The 18011-nt window shown below is 42.5% G+C and overlaps 1 protein-coding gene and 1 pseudogene across 1 annotated transcript in view; one reads left to right on the forward strand and one right to left on the reverse strand.

Annotated features, from left to right (window-relative positions):
- The window catches only part of sv2ba (synaptic vesicle glycoprotein 2Ba), a 163382-nt gene that overhangs the window by 76875 nt on the left and 68496 nt on the right, over positions 1-18011 (forward strand). The window lies entirely within an intron of this gene.
- The window catches only part of LOC115378596 (A-kinase anchor protein 13-like), a 121042-nt pseudogene that overhangs the window by 73181 nt on the left and 29850 nt on the right, over positions 1-18011 (reverse strand).

Raw genomic sequence — 18011 nt, forward strand, 5'->3', positions numbered from 1 at the left:
CTCTCTCTCTGGGTTCATGTATGTTTTATTGGCATGAGAGGAAAGACACTGTTACAGTGCTGTCAAAGCAACCCTGCATAGTCCGCCTTCTCTCCTTTTCTTTCTCTCACTTTCTCTCTCTCATAAAAGCACTTGCACAAAAAATGACACATACATCAGGAACATATGGTACACATATACCAAGCAATACACACACACACACACACACACACACACACACACACACACACACAGCTTCCTGTTCACATAGCTCGCCCCTCCCTCTTTGTTCTGACCTCCCAGAGTAAACACTTCCACATTTTCCTCTGGAAACACACACACACACACACACACACACACACACACACACACACACACACACACGGCTTTAACTTGTGACTTCTTATTTAAGTCTTACTATATGATACAATCTAGATTTACACATGGCAGCTGAGAGTACTGTCGGGTCATGGTTGGTTTTTCTGCTGGTGTACAGTATGTGATGCAACAGCTAACTTGCAGAAGAGCAAGAGATCATCTCTACTGGCTTACATCCTCTCCAAACACGGATACGCTCCTCATTATATATTTAACCTTACTTGCCACTTCATGCATATACTTGTTCTAGTTAAGCCATCCTGTTTCTGCTGTCATTTACATTCTGTTATCTGGTCTATCCAGTCTGCTGTCCTTACTGTTTGTTGGTTGTGATATATTAAACTAATTTTCATCTCATCTGCACAGATAAGCACTTGCATTGACACTGTATTACGCTTGCTAATTCAGTATCATCCTCAAATCACTTCTTAAAACTGATTTTTACAGACTGTTGCGTGATTGTTTTCAGCATATGTAGTCACTTTGATTCTATGTATTTTTAATCTAAAAATAAAATAAACTGGGCTTTAGATGTGTGTCCTGTATAAGACAAGACCATTCCTCACCTCAACTCCAACTGCAGTATCTTCAACACCAGCATGGCTCCAGAATTGCTCCTGATCATAGCAATTACAAGATATTTCAACAGGCTCAAATGGCAGGTCATTATATTCTCCCTCTGTTGAATAGGGGAAGCACCAGTGAAGGCATTAAGGGCATATTGCCCTCTGCTGGCGACCCCCTGTCCTGCAGACTGTCTGTATTTCCTGCAGACTAACATCTGGCATTCAGAACAAGCCACTAACCTAGACCACAACCCAGGAATAAGCAAAGCCACTCAAGTCTATGGCTGCTGAGGAATCTGTCAGTCAGCAACATTTTAGAGTAAGGCCTCGTCTAGTGAAGATCACATCCATGTGCTCAGTGGCTGAGCTGAGAGTGAATGGACTGCAGGAAACCAGCAACATAATACAATAACATGACAGTGTCTCCCACAGGAGAAGGTCAGACAGTAAAGCTCTTTGATCTTAGGTACTGCTCTTATCCTGTGCACAAGGTAAGGACCTTCCCACGGGACACTTCCACATTATACAAGCCTGCTGATTTTACGGCTGCACTAATCAACAACAAAAAAAAAAAAAAAAAACTATTTTGTGATCAAAAAAAGACAGCAGTTTTTCTTTCTTAAAGGATAAAGATGTTCAAGACAGCCTTCAAAATCTTCTGATGCTGTGGAGAATCACTGTGCAACATATCAAGCTCTTTGGTAGCACTTCCTTCCCTGATCCCACAGCCTAAAATGCAATGACGTGTGTCCTTTGCAGATCGTTATGCTTTAGTAGTCTTTCTAACCACTGAGCCACCAGCCTGCCATGATGGCACATGTTTGCTCAGTGTATGTTTTATATTTAAATTAAGCCATCTGGGTAACACAAGAATAACTTTAAATTCCTGCACCACCAACATTATATCCAACCAACATAAGAAGTCAATTCATCTGAGACATCACACTGTTTCTCCCCACAGTGGTAAAATGATGTATCTTCTTTTGCTCACTTACATCAAGGCAATCAGCAATATTTCACTTCTGTGATACTGATAATAAGCAGGAGCTCAATCTTTTACTTGAACTCTACAGGAACAAATCAAAATGGAATATCTTTGCCAGCAACAGGCTTATATGATTTGTCAGAAGCCCTTGCAGGCTGAAATATTATACTGAATTTTTCATGACTGCGTTGAGGCAAAACAGAAAAGTCATCTATCCTGAGTAATGACAAAACAACATGTGTTTCACCAATTCCAAATGATGTGATGTCACTCTCTCTTGAAATCTAGTATGCAAATGTTAAAGGAATGAAGGTTCAAGCAGGTATATCGTTGGGTTTATCGAGTTGACTCCTCCCATAACAGATGATTAGTTAAAATTAAACCCATAATACCTCCAGCGGGATCAACAACACATTCTAGCCTCACAGAAACACAAACTCAACATTGTACAGAATTCTAATCAGCTATGCTACGGTGACACATTCTCTACACAAGATGTAGATAAGGAAATGAGGTCAGCTGGTTTCTCATGTGCAAAATCCTTTTGTGCAAATGGCTTTATGAGGGGTGAGGGGTTTTAAAGTTCTGAAGCTTACCATGGAAGAGTCTTCCTCCTCCTCTGGACCATCTTCATCCTCCCTTGGACCATCCCTGAGGTCTTCTGACACGCCAACATCCATCTCTGGAGAAATGTGCACAACAAAATATAGTTAGTGAAGGGCAAGCCCCACCCCCCATCAATGAGAAGCAATAACAAGTGTTTAGCACCTTAACTCAGGACGAATTTATACCTCACTGCAGACAAGCTTTGCCTGTAGTATATGATGCAATAGGTATGTTTTATATTTCAAAATATGCCTGGAAGTTTCCTCAAAGAACAATTAAATTTTGAAATGAAATGAATGACATTATAGCATGATAACAAAAGAGACAAATGGGTCCAGTGAGGGTAGAATTCTGACTCCTAATCCTTGGACAGATTAAAAAATAAAGCTTGCTCAGCTTATGTGAGTAAATATCCGCTGATCAATGAAGTAAAGAGGGAAGAAAAATCCTCTCTGATAGGAATGATAGGGACAAGATATAGGAGCAGAGTTACAAATTCTGTTTTTCTTTTCTTTTCTTTTTTTTTTGTAGGAATCAGCGATTTACAAAATCACAAAAAACTGACTTTTCAATTGATTTTTTCTATGACCTAGTGCCTAATGAGGTAACCTGTTGCTAGGCTACAGTCAGACTGTAAATATATCCCCTTTCATAATGACGCCCTATTCTCTATGTGACGCACAACACCAATCTTACTCTTGACCTTTCTTTATTGGACTTGGGTCCAGTACAATTATTCTTGATGAGTGAAAATTGCAGGCAGAGGAGCACTGGAAGTTCATTTATAAGAGCAGAGACCTCATATAGGCAGCTTAAAACTCTATAGGTCTCACTTTCTGCACTGTGTATGCATGCGAACGTGCGGGGGTGTGTGTGTGCGCATGCGTGTGCGTGTGTTTCTGTTTTAGTGAACCCAACCCTCTAAAACTGTGACTTGACACTAGGTCACATGCACTGGTAATGTGACTGTGCCTGCTGGCACAAAGCATTTTTGTGCTTGTGTGCATGCATGTGTGAGAGAGATAGAGAAAAAACAACATATGAATATTAAAGCAAATGTTGTCAGACTATCCATGGCTTAAGGTATCAAAGACAAACTGGCTCAGTATTTCATGTTACATAACATGGCACGATTTATTCCTGTGTCCCAGCATGCACCACTGTGGCACAATTATTATGCGATTCTCACATCCTAACACATCCTGTCGCCAAAGCCTCATTAGGAGAACATTTTGTCACCTCGTGTCAAAAGAGCAAAAAGGCAAAGCAAAACATATCTGTATATTGTCTTGTCAGGGAAAGAAATATGTCACAACTGAAAGTGACACAAAACCTCTCCAAGCATAATTAAAGTGAACTACACTGCCTTTAGCTATAGAGAGCTAGTGCCATTAGCCTTGACAGGAGTGAATCTGTCTTTTATGTGATTTGGGAGAAACTGAGGATGAAATTCAATTTTAGATGATTATAAATAACTTGAGATGTATTTCTGAAAAGGTAAACTGCATGTGGCAAACTGTCTACAAGCAGCATATTTTGTATGATATCTGAGTTAGGAAAATGGTGTAAGATGGTATATGGAAGTCTAAGGCTTAAATAAATCACACTGAAATAAATTCAATCAATGTTTTCCCACCTTGGATAGGACTGGGGTGGCAGTATGAGGCTCCATCCATCACGTCCGGCAACCTTGGACTCTCTGTCACCTCCTCTGAAGAAAACACCTCCTCAGTAGGAGGTTCACTGAATGCTCCACCAGCAGGAAGTGGCTCAGTTCCTGCACCAATGACATCTGCACTATCTGAAGTAATGTCTTCTGATGACAACATAGTGATCTGAATGGTTGAATGTCTTAAACCCTCATCAGCATCGGTTTCAAATGACCTCTCATTTGCTGTCATCTCTGAATTTTCCCCTCCCAGCTGCTGCGGCACCAGCTGCAGGTCCGTCTCTCCACTGTCCTCTGCTGAAACCTCCTCAAGATTATTACTGGTCTCTGTGGGCCGAGTGTCTTCTTCAGCTGAGCCAGTAATCTCTGTCCCTTCTGCAACAGATGGCTTCAGTTCAAATAAGACCCCGTCAGTGACCTCTGACTCTGAATGCTCTTCTACAGTCTCTAGATTCAGTTTAGAGTTGTTGTCCTCTGCAGTTTCACACTGACTCTCAGCGACCTTCACCGTTGGCCTGTCCCCGCTCTCTGACAACACCAGGCCCAGTGACATATCCTCTTTGGAAATTTCTGGAGCCAGTTTCTCCCCTGTCCCCTCAAGACTCAAAGGCTCTATTGTATGGAGGCTGGGTGACAGTTGTGATTCAGGCTCACTGCCAGCCTGCCCGCAGTCAGTCACTGTCAGTATACTGACAGTGCTGTGGTCCGAAGGGAACCCGGGGGCCACAGCCAGCAAGTGTTCATTGCTTTCACCAGGCTTCATGTCATCTTGTTCAGCCATTTTGTTTCCAACTGAGACCAGCTCCTCTGTATTGGTTTTAACCGGGTCCTGCTCCTCCATGTTGGGTCTGTCAGGTTCCTGGGTTGACTGGAATATTTCTGTTGTGGAGCTTCCGACAGATCGGAAACTGTCCTCCTCATCGCTGGAGAAGCCTTGAGTAGTCCCTGAGTCCGAGTCAGCATATCCCTTACCTGAGCTCGGCATTATTTCAGATGATGCCTCAGAGTCGAGAAGATATGTCCCTTTATTGCCGACAGAGTTACCAGCTGTCTGAAAATCTGCTGTATTTTGCACATATGTTTCTTCAAGGTTGTCAGGCTCATTCAAAGGCAAACTGGCACTTCCTATATCAGCTCGAGGTACTGTAGCCTGTTCGTCTATACTGGTTGACACTGATCTATCTAACTCTTTATCACTATCTGCTCCAGTACAGTCCCCAAAATGGCATTCAGTTTCTGGAGCTAAATAACTGCAGCCATCAGCCAAGTCCCACTGTTGCACTGTAGAGTAATCCCTAACAGCTGTTTCCTGGTTTTGTTCCAAGCTGTTTATGTCCAATGGAGGTTCCCCCTTGTGGAGGCCCACTATCACGGGACATTGACCAGCAGATTCAGACGGCTCCTCCTGCATTACATCATCGCACTCTATCAGTGAACGGTTAGGGAGGTCCTCCGGTGTTGAAGTAGGGTCCATTAACCCTTCACTCTCTGGTTTCTCCCTGTCTAAAGAGATCCTGTCACAGTGTTCCTGGTTGTAACGCATCTCCTCCTCTAAATCACCAACTTCCTGGGAACAGTCTTTCATGTCTGAATCAGAAGTGTCCGATTCCTCTGAATTCTCTAATGATTGTGATTGGCCCATGGCTGAAACCGTTGTGTTTCCGCTGTGCGCTGTTGGATCCTTAGACTCTAAATTGATCCCCTCCTTCTTCTTCTCCTCCTCCTTCTCCTCCTCCCTCCTGGCAGTGCTCTCCTCTGCTTCCTGTTGGGCTCTTTCCTTCCCCTCTGTGGCCTCCTGTCCTTCCCGGATTACAGCGTCTCCTCTATCAGTTTCCTCTGTCTGTTTACCACAGGCTGCTGTTGGTGGTGTTCCCACAGCAAGACTCTCCCCTTCTGTCTCACTCTGTGCCTCTTCACTCCTATCACATAAAGTCAAACTCTGGTCAGCAACAACAAGCTGCTCCCTCCCTTCCTCCTCCTCCGCCTCTCGGCTGTAATCTCTCTCAGTGTTTGGGTTGAGACACACCCAGTCCTCTGGGGGGCCAAGGCCATGGTCTGGGGGGCGTTTTACTGAGGTTGAAGGACTCACACACAATTCCCACTCTCTCTCTTCATTCCCAGCCTCACCATCTCCACCACCAACAGCGCTCCTGCTGCCGTCCTCTAGCCCGTTTTTTATCCGGCTCTCCTCAGTCAATGAATGCAGGTGCTCTGATGCTGTAGTTGTCTGTTGTAGTCGCTCAGAAAAAGCTGTCTCTGTTCCTACACCATCACAGCATTCAGTGGCTGTGTGTAGAAACTCAGACTGCAAGTCCAGTGTAGAAACTCCCTACAGAAAAGAGAGAAAGAGCAGAGCGTTTCTCTCAGAGAAACCAATAGCACTGTTCTCTACTTCTTATCAACTGCCTGTGGTTGCACAAGGTGTTCCACCAGTCATGCAAACTAAGCCTGAAGGTTAAAAAAATGAGGGCAGTAAAAAGGCAAACAATGATCCAGTGTCAACAGTTAGAGCGTTCCTGGATGAAACCAACAGGAGAAATGTGGAGACACCATGTGAAAAAGGGCAGGGTGGCATGACTCACCTTGGCATGGAGATGGCAGATCAAGTGTTGCAGCTGCTCCACAATCCTCTGCAGGGTCGGGGGGTTGCGGTCAGGGTAGATGCCCAGTGTTAGGGTGTGCGTGTTCAGTCTGGGTAGGTGGCACACTACTCTGGAATCTGCAGAGACTCGATGAGCAGTCTCTGTCCCTACGTCCTTCTCTGTATACGCCCCAGCCCTGAGTGAAAAAAAACAAAAAAAAAAAAACACCAATAACACTTAGATCACCCCAAGAGCTCTGTGCTGTAATTGGCTAACATAGTATGGAAGTGCTTTAAAGGGAGGGAGTTTAAAGAGTCACCACATTAATGCTCCATTTTTCCTTCATTGCTGTAGCAGCAGCCATTGCTCAGATGCTATGGTTAGTCCTAATAATGTTGTTAACTGGTTACAGTGGCTGGTGAAATTTAAGGTATAGAAGCCACTGTAGCTGGTGGAACAAACAAGTTAGTTTGCTTGCTGGTGTACACAGTGCAAACTTCAAAACCACTTCATGTCAGTGACATTTCTGAGCAAACTTTACTCCCTCTGCTGCATTTGTTCTCAGCGAGGAAGGTAAAAGTCTGTGTAATGTTTTGTTCATAACGACAGCAGTGTAAAGGGCAGACACCTCCCAGCCAGGCAGATCAGCTTGTGTAATACTGGGTGGAGCGGTTAGCTCTGAGGCCTGGTGGCTGAGGTCACCCACTAAACTGCAAGTGACTTCACTTTTCATGAGGGAAATGCAATTACCAACACATAAAGAGAGAGCGAGCTGTTCTGAAGCAACTTAAATGCATGGTTCACCAATGAGCTGGCTCACTAAGTGGTAGTTGTCCTTCAGCTTGTACTATCTTCATTTGGAGTTAAGTGAAAACTATCCATTAGTAGATAAGTACAGTGTTAAAACCAAGAAATGAGGTCCATTTCCACTTAACGCCATGTCTCAGTCCATTTACCACAAAACAGATTTTTTTTCTTCTCTACCAGCTTAATGTTTAACTATAGAGGGATGAGAAGAATTTCATTTTACTACTCACTCAAAAAAAGGCATTTTCAGGATAACACCTGACAAACTCAATCACAACATATACTCCCCCTCTGTTTATCCTAAAGGCTCAGGGTTAGGGTTTTGAAGCGGTATTACTACACACCAGCAGACACAGGAGTCATAAACAAAGTCTTTATGTTGTGCAACAGTTTCCCATCTCTCTGGATTTCCATGGAACAATACTGGGAGCCCACAAGCTTTCAATCTGTCCTCAACTAGCTGACTGCAGCTAAAAGGGCTAAGCTAGGCCGCGTTGTGGCTTTGGTGTGATGTTCTTCGGATATTTCTATTGTTCCATGAAAATAACAGACAAACAACATTGCGCTAAAGGATCTAGTGCGACCACATCTTCCATCCGACATATTGACATCTGGCTGTTTGTACAGGGAAGAGGGCAACGTTCATCGAAACTCTGAGCCAATCTCATCGTCAAACAGTAGAAACAGTTTGAAAACAGACAAGTCAACATGTGGTATTTCCACCTGAGGAGAGGTTGTTCTGAAGTCACAGAAAGGGGGAGGAAAAATGCCTTACTTTGCCCCTTTGGAGGCAGGTATTCAAGAGGAAAAGCCCTTTTTAACTGAAACTAAGAATGCTATGTGAGAAATCCTATCAAAAAAGTGGAAACAGCATGCATCATACAAACGCAGTCAGATATCTCAGCTCTAATTCCACGCCTGAGGAGCTTAGACTGGCTAAATCAGTGTCATCCTTTAATTCACTTCTCAAAACGCATTTGTACCAAAAGGCCTTCTCATAATTTAACTAATAATTTATCCCGCTTTATTTTCATTTTCTCACAATTGCTGTTACATCTATTGTGTTTCTTCTCATTGCCTGTTTGTGAAGGATGTTGCAACTTCCATTTTACAAAGCGCCGTATAAAGAAAGTTATTTGTGTTTTAAAACGACCTTGCTTATCATTACGAGATCAGGTCAGTCCTTACTGTGTGAGGAGCTGATGGAGGTGATGGTGTTCTCGCAGCGCTGCGATGGCTGAGGGGGTGTGGCCTTGTCTGTTTGCCAGTTGCAGAGCTTCTCTGGCTCCAGCCTGCTGCAGCAGGAAGAGCGCAACCCGAGTGAGTCCACGACGCGCTGCAAAGTGCAACAGAGTCTCCTGCGGATCCAGATCTGAGAGAGGGATGGAGGAAAATAGAAAGGTGTAAGCAATTAAAAGAATACAGACAGACAGAAATACAGACTGTCAGACAGACACACAGAAACACACAAAGACACAAAGAAATAGAGAAAGAAATAAATACAGAGGGAAATACAGGCAGAAATAAACAAAGAGAGAAAGAATGAAAATTCGAGAGCCAACATTCTACTGCTTCCTGCAGCTTGGCAACGCTGCAGTGCAGACTAATTAAACTAGTGCAGGGTGCACAGTGACCCACTGTAGATCAGAAATTTACACCTTTACACACTGATGGTGCCAGAAAACCCACTGCCTGTCCACACACTACGAATCAAGCAATACAGGCTCTTGAAGGCCAATGCATTGAAGCAACCAATAGCTAGTATGTTTTGTTTTTGTTTTTTGTTTTTTTTTGCTGATATTCATAAAAGAAAAAGAGGATGAAACACTCATGCAGTCTAAAATCTCATCAAAATGACTGATGACTGACAAATGATCAGAATCAACTATGTAACAAACACGTCATCATTCATCATTTAAGAGGCAGTTGATACTGACCCAACCAGAGCTGACTTTTTTTTTTTTTTTTTTAATCAGAGACAATATGATATATATCAATATCGACCCCATATATTAGTCTTACTTTAAAAGGACACTATGACACTCTCCAGGCAGTCCCTTCTGCAAATCCCCAAGGACAACAATGGAAACACAGAGGCAAACACAAATATGTCACTCATGCTCCCTGCAGAATTAATGCCAGGCCCAGTGGCTTCTGGTGAGCCCAGCGATCTTTTCAGCTGAATTAGCATCAGTGTAACTGAATCACACTCTGCTTTGATTGGGACAGTTTGTCAGGATATTTGTGGGCCAGAAGAAGCCTGTCTACCTTTTGTGTAGACGTTTAAGCCTGGTAGAGGGAGCAGTCTATTACTGTGCAGGGCAGAATCAAATTTATCATCAGACAGGCACATAGGCATCAGGTGACAGCAGCATCAGTAACACATTCACACCACGCTCATGGCTACGATGCTTTACGCCAAAGGGAAAAGTGAGGGAAAAGAGCTCATGTTAATGTATCTAGGGGTGGAGCATTCGCTTAGTGCCATTTAGGAAACAGTTTATATTTCACTCTTAGATTTTTCAGTTTCTGTGTGGAGACTTTTTCCCACCAGTGTCTATACCATTTGATTTTTGTTATAAAAGTCCCAAGAAAAAATGTGAAAATGCTCATAGAACAATTAAAGTGGTCGCAAAAAAATCTTTCCTCTTTGTTTCTGGCAGTATGATAATCCATAACTTATTATTAATTTGCTGCAACATTTCACAGAGCTGGCTGTGTCTGCTGCTGAAAGGTTTCACTCCATTTACTGTTGGCCAGTCTGGGCCAGTGTGCCCTGACCAACCTCAAGCTAATTGGTCAAATTAAATGCTCCAGTTAGCTGAGTTGGGCTGCACTGCAATGTGAGATGCCAACCAGTGGCAGGAAATGCCTTGCTGCTAGGTTTCAACAGTGGTTCTTGCCCCTTCACCAGGCTGGCAAAACACAAGAATTACATTTCCATACTGCAGCTTCAGTGGAATCTGGGATACATCTGCCAAAACACAGGAATCACCAACATAAAGTGACTTAATGGGATGTTTGGGTCACCATGAGCCACCAGAACAACAGGATTTTCTCATTTGCTATATAAACCACATGCTTATTTTTAAAGAAATTTTTATCTTTAGTCATCTTGCATGCATCACATACCTTTGTCTAATCTCATATAGTACATAGTTGTCATTCATCTCCCATTATTTCTCAGGAGCCTATGCTATACTGTTTGACTGTTTGCACACTGTGTTTTCTCAAGTTCAAGATTCATTTGTCTCTGAAGGGCAAATGGTTGTTCAGTGCAAGTGTACATTAAACATCAAAGCCAGTTAAAACCACACCTATCGTAACTGTAACAGTAGCACAGAGACACTGGGGCAATGAGGACACACACTTTCCATTCTTGTATTTGTGGTTAATATGTTCTTTATTTTTGTGTGTTGTGTCTAATGCCCATTTGTTGTATTCCTATTTATTTTCTGCTGTTGTTGGCTTCAACTTATTACTTTTTCCTGCCACAAAATCAAAATTCCGCCAGAGCAATCAAAGAGGCTTTATCTTATTTTATCTTGTTAGAGAGATGCCACACCCTAAGCATGGGGTGCTGACTGATTAATTATCTGCCATAGCAAATCTTTATGGAAGCACCTGCTGCTTTGATTACACTCAATCAGTCAGTGAAAATCGTCCTGCAAATCACTACCATCATAACCAAAATTAATTTATATTTTCAGATAAGTATTTATTTGTGCCCTTTTCCCCATCCTCGTTTAACTTAGATCAATCTGATACTACTTACTTTGATGAATGCTATAAAATTAGGTCCTAAAGATGCATGAAGGCTGCCACCATAACAAAGCAGGCTAATACTTTCACTATGGTGATTACTATTCCAGACAAGTGAATTTGTTAGCTGTTGCTGATGACATACACCGTTGTATTGTGCTGGCCATGTGAAGTGAATTACCCTCAGGACAACAAATAGTGCGGTATGACGAGATCAGTGACTGCTACATGTCAGCAGCATGAAGGATGGCTGAGATAAAGCCGCGTCACCCCCACCTATAGTCTGCTGCTATCCATCATCTTACAGATCTGATAAATGGGGAGCAGAGGTGCACTTCTCCTCTCTCCCTGCAGTTAGACGCTGCTGTACTTGTATTGAAGCGGTGACATGTTGTGAAGCAGAGCCTATTAGAGCACACATCACTCACCACAGCAGGAAGCCTCCTTCCACATTAACAACATGACAACTGACTTCTTGCGAGGCTGTGTGTGTGTGTGTGTCTGTGTGTGTGTGTGTGTGTGTGTGTGTGTGTGTGTGTGTGTGTGTGTGTGCGCGCGCGTCCATGACCAAAGAGGTGCAACACTGAGCTCTGTTGACTAAAGTGACGTGGATCAAACCTAAAAGGCAGGAAAGTCTTTACTGCCTCACGCATACAAAATATCTTGGGGGTTTCTGTTGAACAGAATGTTTTTCTAACCATCACTAATGAAAACCAAAAACCTGCAATTTACATTAAAACCGCTGTACTATGTATACATGCATGAAGATTTTTGATGAAATGTCAGTAGCTCAAGTTCTCATTTTGTCAGCAAAAGGATTTCAGTTAGCTGCTGTCTTTTAAAAGGTGCTAGAAATGGTTACACTTTTGAGCTGCCAATCATTTGTCACCTTTGAAATGCTGATTTCATTTTGAAACAGGGAGAATATCAAAAGTCTACATGCCATTTATTTGCATTGACGCCTGACAGGAAAACCCAATAAATCAAGACTTTTTTTCCAATTTCGTTCAGATCAACTAACAGGCAGACACAAGGAAGAAACAAAAGGCTACATATTTCAAACATTTTACTGATTTGTATTAATGCAAATTTGATGAGTTTTGTTTTCAGGCCTCCAACCAATGATAAATAAAATATCAGAACAAGCACGCAGATTTTCCAGTGTACATTTATTCAGTCTTCTCAGTCCAAACCCATTTTCTGTTTTAACAATTCTGTCTCAAAATCCTGCTGGCTCTGCTGGTTTGGCTTAATTTCCAAGCTCAAGTTAAACCATAAGCTATTATCTTTACAATAGCCAGAGGGAGAGGCAGTGCTCTAACTACTCCCAAAAGTCTTGTTTACGCCACATTACAGAGAGCAATTACCTCCTAGAGTTTATCATCCAAATCAGCTCGTTTGGCTGGCATTAACTGATTAAAGCCATCAGAGTCAATGGCCGGAGAAAATTGGCAGTGTAATTTTAACAAAAAGAATGTTTCTTTGCACTGACAAATCCATTTCTCACTGCTCAAACTGCTGTCTGGTTTGGCTGTAGCGCGTGGAGGCCAAGCCCATGCTCTGCTGTCGGTGCTGAACATGAAGTCAGATTAATATCCATAAACAGACTTGTTACATCAAGTTACGTAATATTGGCTTTAGCATGAATATGAGCTGCCAACTTGAAAAAAAACAAACAAACAAACAGACAAACAAACAGCCTCCTAGTGGTAATTACAAGTAGCACACTTTTGGTGGGCACCAATGCAACAAGCATTAACAAAGGAGGCAAACGCTAAAGTTACCAGCACTGTCAGTCCATCATAATAAAGTCATTATGATCGGTTAAATTCACACAAACACAATCGCTTCCACGAACATGCTTACAATGCTGCATTTTGAATCTTTGGTATTTTATTTGTTGTATTTTCATCTCTACCCTTTATTCTTTGCAGCTGCAAAACTCCATGCTCCCTCGAGGATTAATATAGTTAATCTTGTTTAGCTCATGTAAATCAGTTTGTAAATTAAAACTTTTATCCTTCTCTAGGGTGAGTTTTCACATGCTAACTGTGAAGAATCCTAGTTGCGCCGGGAGATCTGCTGTGATTAATAACCCTTGTATATCATCTAAGTCATGATGCTTGTGGTTGTCTGCAAATAAATGAAATCTTTGAGAAAAATCGATGTTTTCCATCAAGACAGTGGAGTGAGTTCTGTTGCTGTTCAGTGAGGCAAACTCTGCTGAGCCTTTTGAAAATGTCAAGAACACATTCCTTCAAGTTTCACCACATTCGATCGGCGCTGTCTGAGATATTGCACGACAAACAAACAAACAAATTGAGGGGGGTTGATCCTTAGTGCATCAGTATGTGTTGTAGTGCTGTGCTAGTATCTCCCTGCATCAGTAACACCAGACACCCGGAAACTGAACTGTGCCTAAACAATAAAGTGAGCATGATGTGAACTGTGAAGTATGCAGGTAGCCCCCAGCCCTCCAGTCTCACCAGTGCTGTTGTTCTTTTTGTTCCCCAGTAAGCTCCATCCTGGAGGCAGTTTGAGGTGGTCGAGGGCCAGCGCCAGACTCTCATCCAGACGTTCACACTCCTGCAGGGGAATCTGACACTCATCCAGCAGCAGCGCGCCCTCCAAGCCGTCGGCCCGCCCCGCCGTGCTTACCTGGGTGGCAAGTGATTACAAGGATGAGTCAAGTTTTAGAGAAGAGGAACTGAGGCTTAGTCTACTGGATTCACTCATTTTAAGGCGCTCTGGATAAGCGCATTAACTAAATGCCTAAAATGTAAGATGTTGGCGTAGGAAGGCACATTCCCACATTTCCATCCATGCTAAGTTTGTTGCAGAGCAGCATGATATTGACAAAAACAAACAATATGCTGAGTAGATATGCGCTATGAAGCACGAGACATGTACACAACAGATGTTTCTGCATGATTCCATTTTTTTTTCCATTGCTTGAAAATGCTTCATACGTTTTCATACGTCAAAACCACTGTGACATTATCTCCTTGTCCTCCCTTGTGCAGAAAATTCCAATATTTAATTCCACGGGGTGGCCACCTGTGCTGAAAAGAGATCTTTTAATAGAATACCTAGTATTGCAAGTCATGTCAGGGAAGAAAAAACAACAACATGCCAATCAATAGTTTCATTGTGGTTTTTCTTTCTGCCTTTCTGTGACAGGTCTCTATTTTGCAGGGTTTTTTTTTTTTTTTTTTACAGCTGACTTAGAAATGAAAATGACTGGACAAGATGCTCACCAGAAACTGGGCCATGTCAAAAGCCAGGTCCTGGACAAAGCAGAATCGATGCTCTGTCAACGGGGTTACACGACCAGGGCAGGCCCTTGGGTCCTCGGGCGCCTCGGGGACACCTCGTTTGATGGAACACAGAGTGACCCACACCTCTTCACAGCAGTCATGGGCTGCAGGGAAACAGGAGGAGGAGCACCAGGGAGAGGAAGGTGGAAGCAAACAGGGGAGGACACAAAATCAGTGAGTTTTTTTTATTGCAGTAAAGCTGCTATATGCAACTTTTTCACATAAAAATATAAATAGATTAAAAGCATATATTATCAATAGACCTGTGTATCTGTCTAGGACCCTATGTGCACCTGCCTAAATCCCTGCATTTCTTTTTGGGGCGTCACGTTTTGCGGCATTGTAAAATCTGTGTTGTGGGTGTGTCGTACTGGCGTGTCAAGTATTGAGCTGGCTGTGGCTATTAAGGTGAGGTTTTTGGCCACGGCACAAGGAAGTCACACAAACAACAATGGAGGAAAGCCAAAACAAACCTAATGTGAGACAGATGAGCTTTGTTCATAAACATGAGCACTGACCCTGCTTTTCCACACTGGTGCTATCTGAAGGAGACAAAATGTCTGAAAAGTGACACAGAGCTGCCTTGTCTTCTGCTAGCCACTTCACTCAGTTTTCCACGTAGCAAGCTGGCAATGCTCGATTATCCCAGATAGTTCACTGGACAGCCCATCCAAATGAGGGACGAGTGTTGGAGCAAGAACTTGCCCGGCTGAGGGTGAGAGAGCAGGAGCAACTATACACTTCACTGCCTCAAGTCAAAAAGCTGTACATTTTAGGTTAAAGATCCAACCACAAGCTGCAGCAGACAAGGAAACAATATGACAGCACTGTACAGAGCAATGTAGTCAGATCCAGTATGCATACATGTGACATTAGGAATTTATGCAAATGAAAAAAACAAGGAGAAACATATATCTAAAGATAAGTCACTTATAATAAACCTATTATGTCCGAGCAGTGATCTGATAGATTTCCAAGTCCAGCATTAGCCATTCTGCATCCTTCTGCATAATGTTATCCATAAGCAAGTGAAATGAGTTTGCACTGTATCCAACTATGCAGGGCACATTTCAAAACAAGAGTGACAAGTCCATACTTGTTCATTTCTGTTCAAGAAGGACTTAAAGTGATGTGTAAAGCATAACTGGCTGATGGTTGAGAGCTGAAGAACTATGCACTATCCATGACACCAAATCCTGAAAACACTCTCAAATCAAAAGAAAATGCACTGTGGAAAAATAAATCATCATGAAACCTGGGTTTTATGTCTTGGCCTGATAGCTGGTGGTTGGATGTTGCTGTTTATAAAACTGACTGTCCAGGGGCAGTTTGTGACAGGCAGGTTAAATAAAAAATAGGTTCATTGCCTGATGCTTCATGACTGTAAAATAAATAAATAAATAAAAGATGGGTAAAACGTCACTGTTTCATACATCAATGGACCAATTTGCCTGATCTTCATGGGTCTTTAGACAGCGGTGGAAACAGACAGCAATGGGCTGAAAAAAACTTTTCCGTTCCTTAAAAAGCTGCCCTGGTAAGACTTTACCCAAGTTGTTTGGGTGGAAAAACAGATTTTGCAAGTACCACCCCCCTAAGCAGGGACTTTTCGGGGGGTAAAGAAAATGTACCCGGAACTAAATTTAGACCCTGGTCCCCACAGTCGTAACACAGACAGGTCCTCAAAAGGTTCCTTGTCCCTGGGGAAAGTTGCTTTGGTCAAAAAGGGGCTTTTGAAAGCATATCATCAGTAGTAGTATCAGCCAGTGTTCTTTCTACAGAGCAGTTAGCTTCAATAAGGAGCTTTTGACCAAAAACAACACAGATGTCTCTATTGGAAAAACACTGCACTTGTGGTACAGCAAAGGCACACCATGACCTGTGATACAAAGCAAGACTGAAAGCCTAAGTGTTACTTACCGGTAATGTGCATGACTACCATCAGCAAGGCAGTGCTCACACAACACTCATATAGTACAAAAACCAACGCAGAGTGGAGATTTCCAAACCCACATTCTAATCTTCACCATCTCTAGTGACAATTTATCACCTCCCCGCAAAGATTGAGCATGACCTTTACAAAGGGTTTCACTCTCATCTTCAAAGAAAAAATAGCAATGCATGTAATCTGTCAAGATGACCTGGGAGTATATTAAACTCATACTTCATGACGTCAGGTCATGGTTTAAGAAAACAAAAGTATCTATAAGCAACAGTGATACAGGTAAAATAAAATATGAAATAAAATAGTAAAACATTAATAAATGGAGGACTTGCACTGCTGACTTAATTTAGGCCAACATCTCTCCTTAATAATGATTAAAACTATGTATGTTATGTTAATCTCATTAGTGCCTATTTGGTGAAGTTTAAAATTATATTGGACCATCAAAGATGTTAACAATGATGCTTCAGCATAACGAGAGCAATTAGTTATCAGTTAAAGTTTGTGAAAATTACTATTTAGCCATGCCATGAAAGATGAATGGCCAGAGACGGCTGCAGTCCGCATAGACAGCATATCCAGAGACAAAACACAACTAACAGGGAATTAAGGCTTTGCACTGCTGCCTTGTAAATACATGCAGTGATGACGAATTCCCTGCTCCTAATTTGCAAGTTATTACACGGCGTTACGCCTCAATATTTCACCAATTTACTTCCTCCCCGTAAGGCTGGCCATACTCTGTGGATGCAGGACTGTTTGTCATTCTTCTCAAAGAAAGAAACCAGCTAGGGCAGAGCCTCTGCCTCCAGACAAAATTCATGTCACTGTCAGGGAGTCAGGCATTGTCTCAGTATTTAAATACAGACTCAGCATCCAATTATTCAACCTAAAAATCTACCTTAATTCCCTTACCAGCCATTCTTTTTTCGTTCATCTCCTTCTCTGCCAGTCATGTACTGGGTTTGAGTGCTGTTTGGTGGTTTTACAACCAAACTTTTTTTTAATGTCAGCCACTGGGAGCTGCCTACTTTAACCACAGCCGTCCACCTTTGCCCACTGACTAACTCCACTGCGGCAGTTGTGGATGAGCAAAGGGAAAGTGCTACTAGTTTAGTTTCCATGGCCTGGGGTTTCAAACCAGCCACCTTCTGGTCATTCACAACCCAACTTTGCGGCTCTGTAAGGCCTGAAGGCGAGAGCAGTGAAGGAGAACTAATCTGTTAGTGGGCCAGAGCCAGCCAAGCTCTTAACAAGATAATGCTGTTTAGCATGTTCTACCCTCTTCCTTCCAGTCTGAAAAGCACAAGGGACACAGTGACAAGACATCCCATCTACCTGTCACCTTAGTTTACACTCTATGAATTATGTGGTATTAATATATCTCCTAAGGTATGGGGGTGGATTTCTGGGTG

This window comes from Myripristis murdjan, chromosome 3 (genome assembly GCF_902150065.1).
Source record: "Myripristis murdjan chromosome 3, fMyrMur1.1, whole genome shotgun sequence".
In the NCBI taxonomy this organism is placed as follows: domain Eukaryota; kingdom Metazoa; phylum Chordata; class Actinopteri; order Holocentriformes; family Holocentridae; genus Myripristis; species Myripristis murdjan.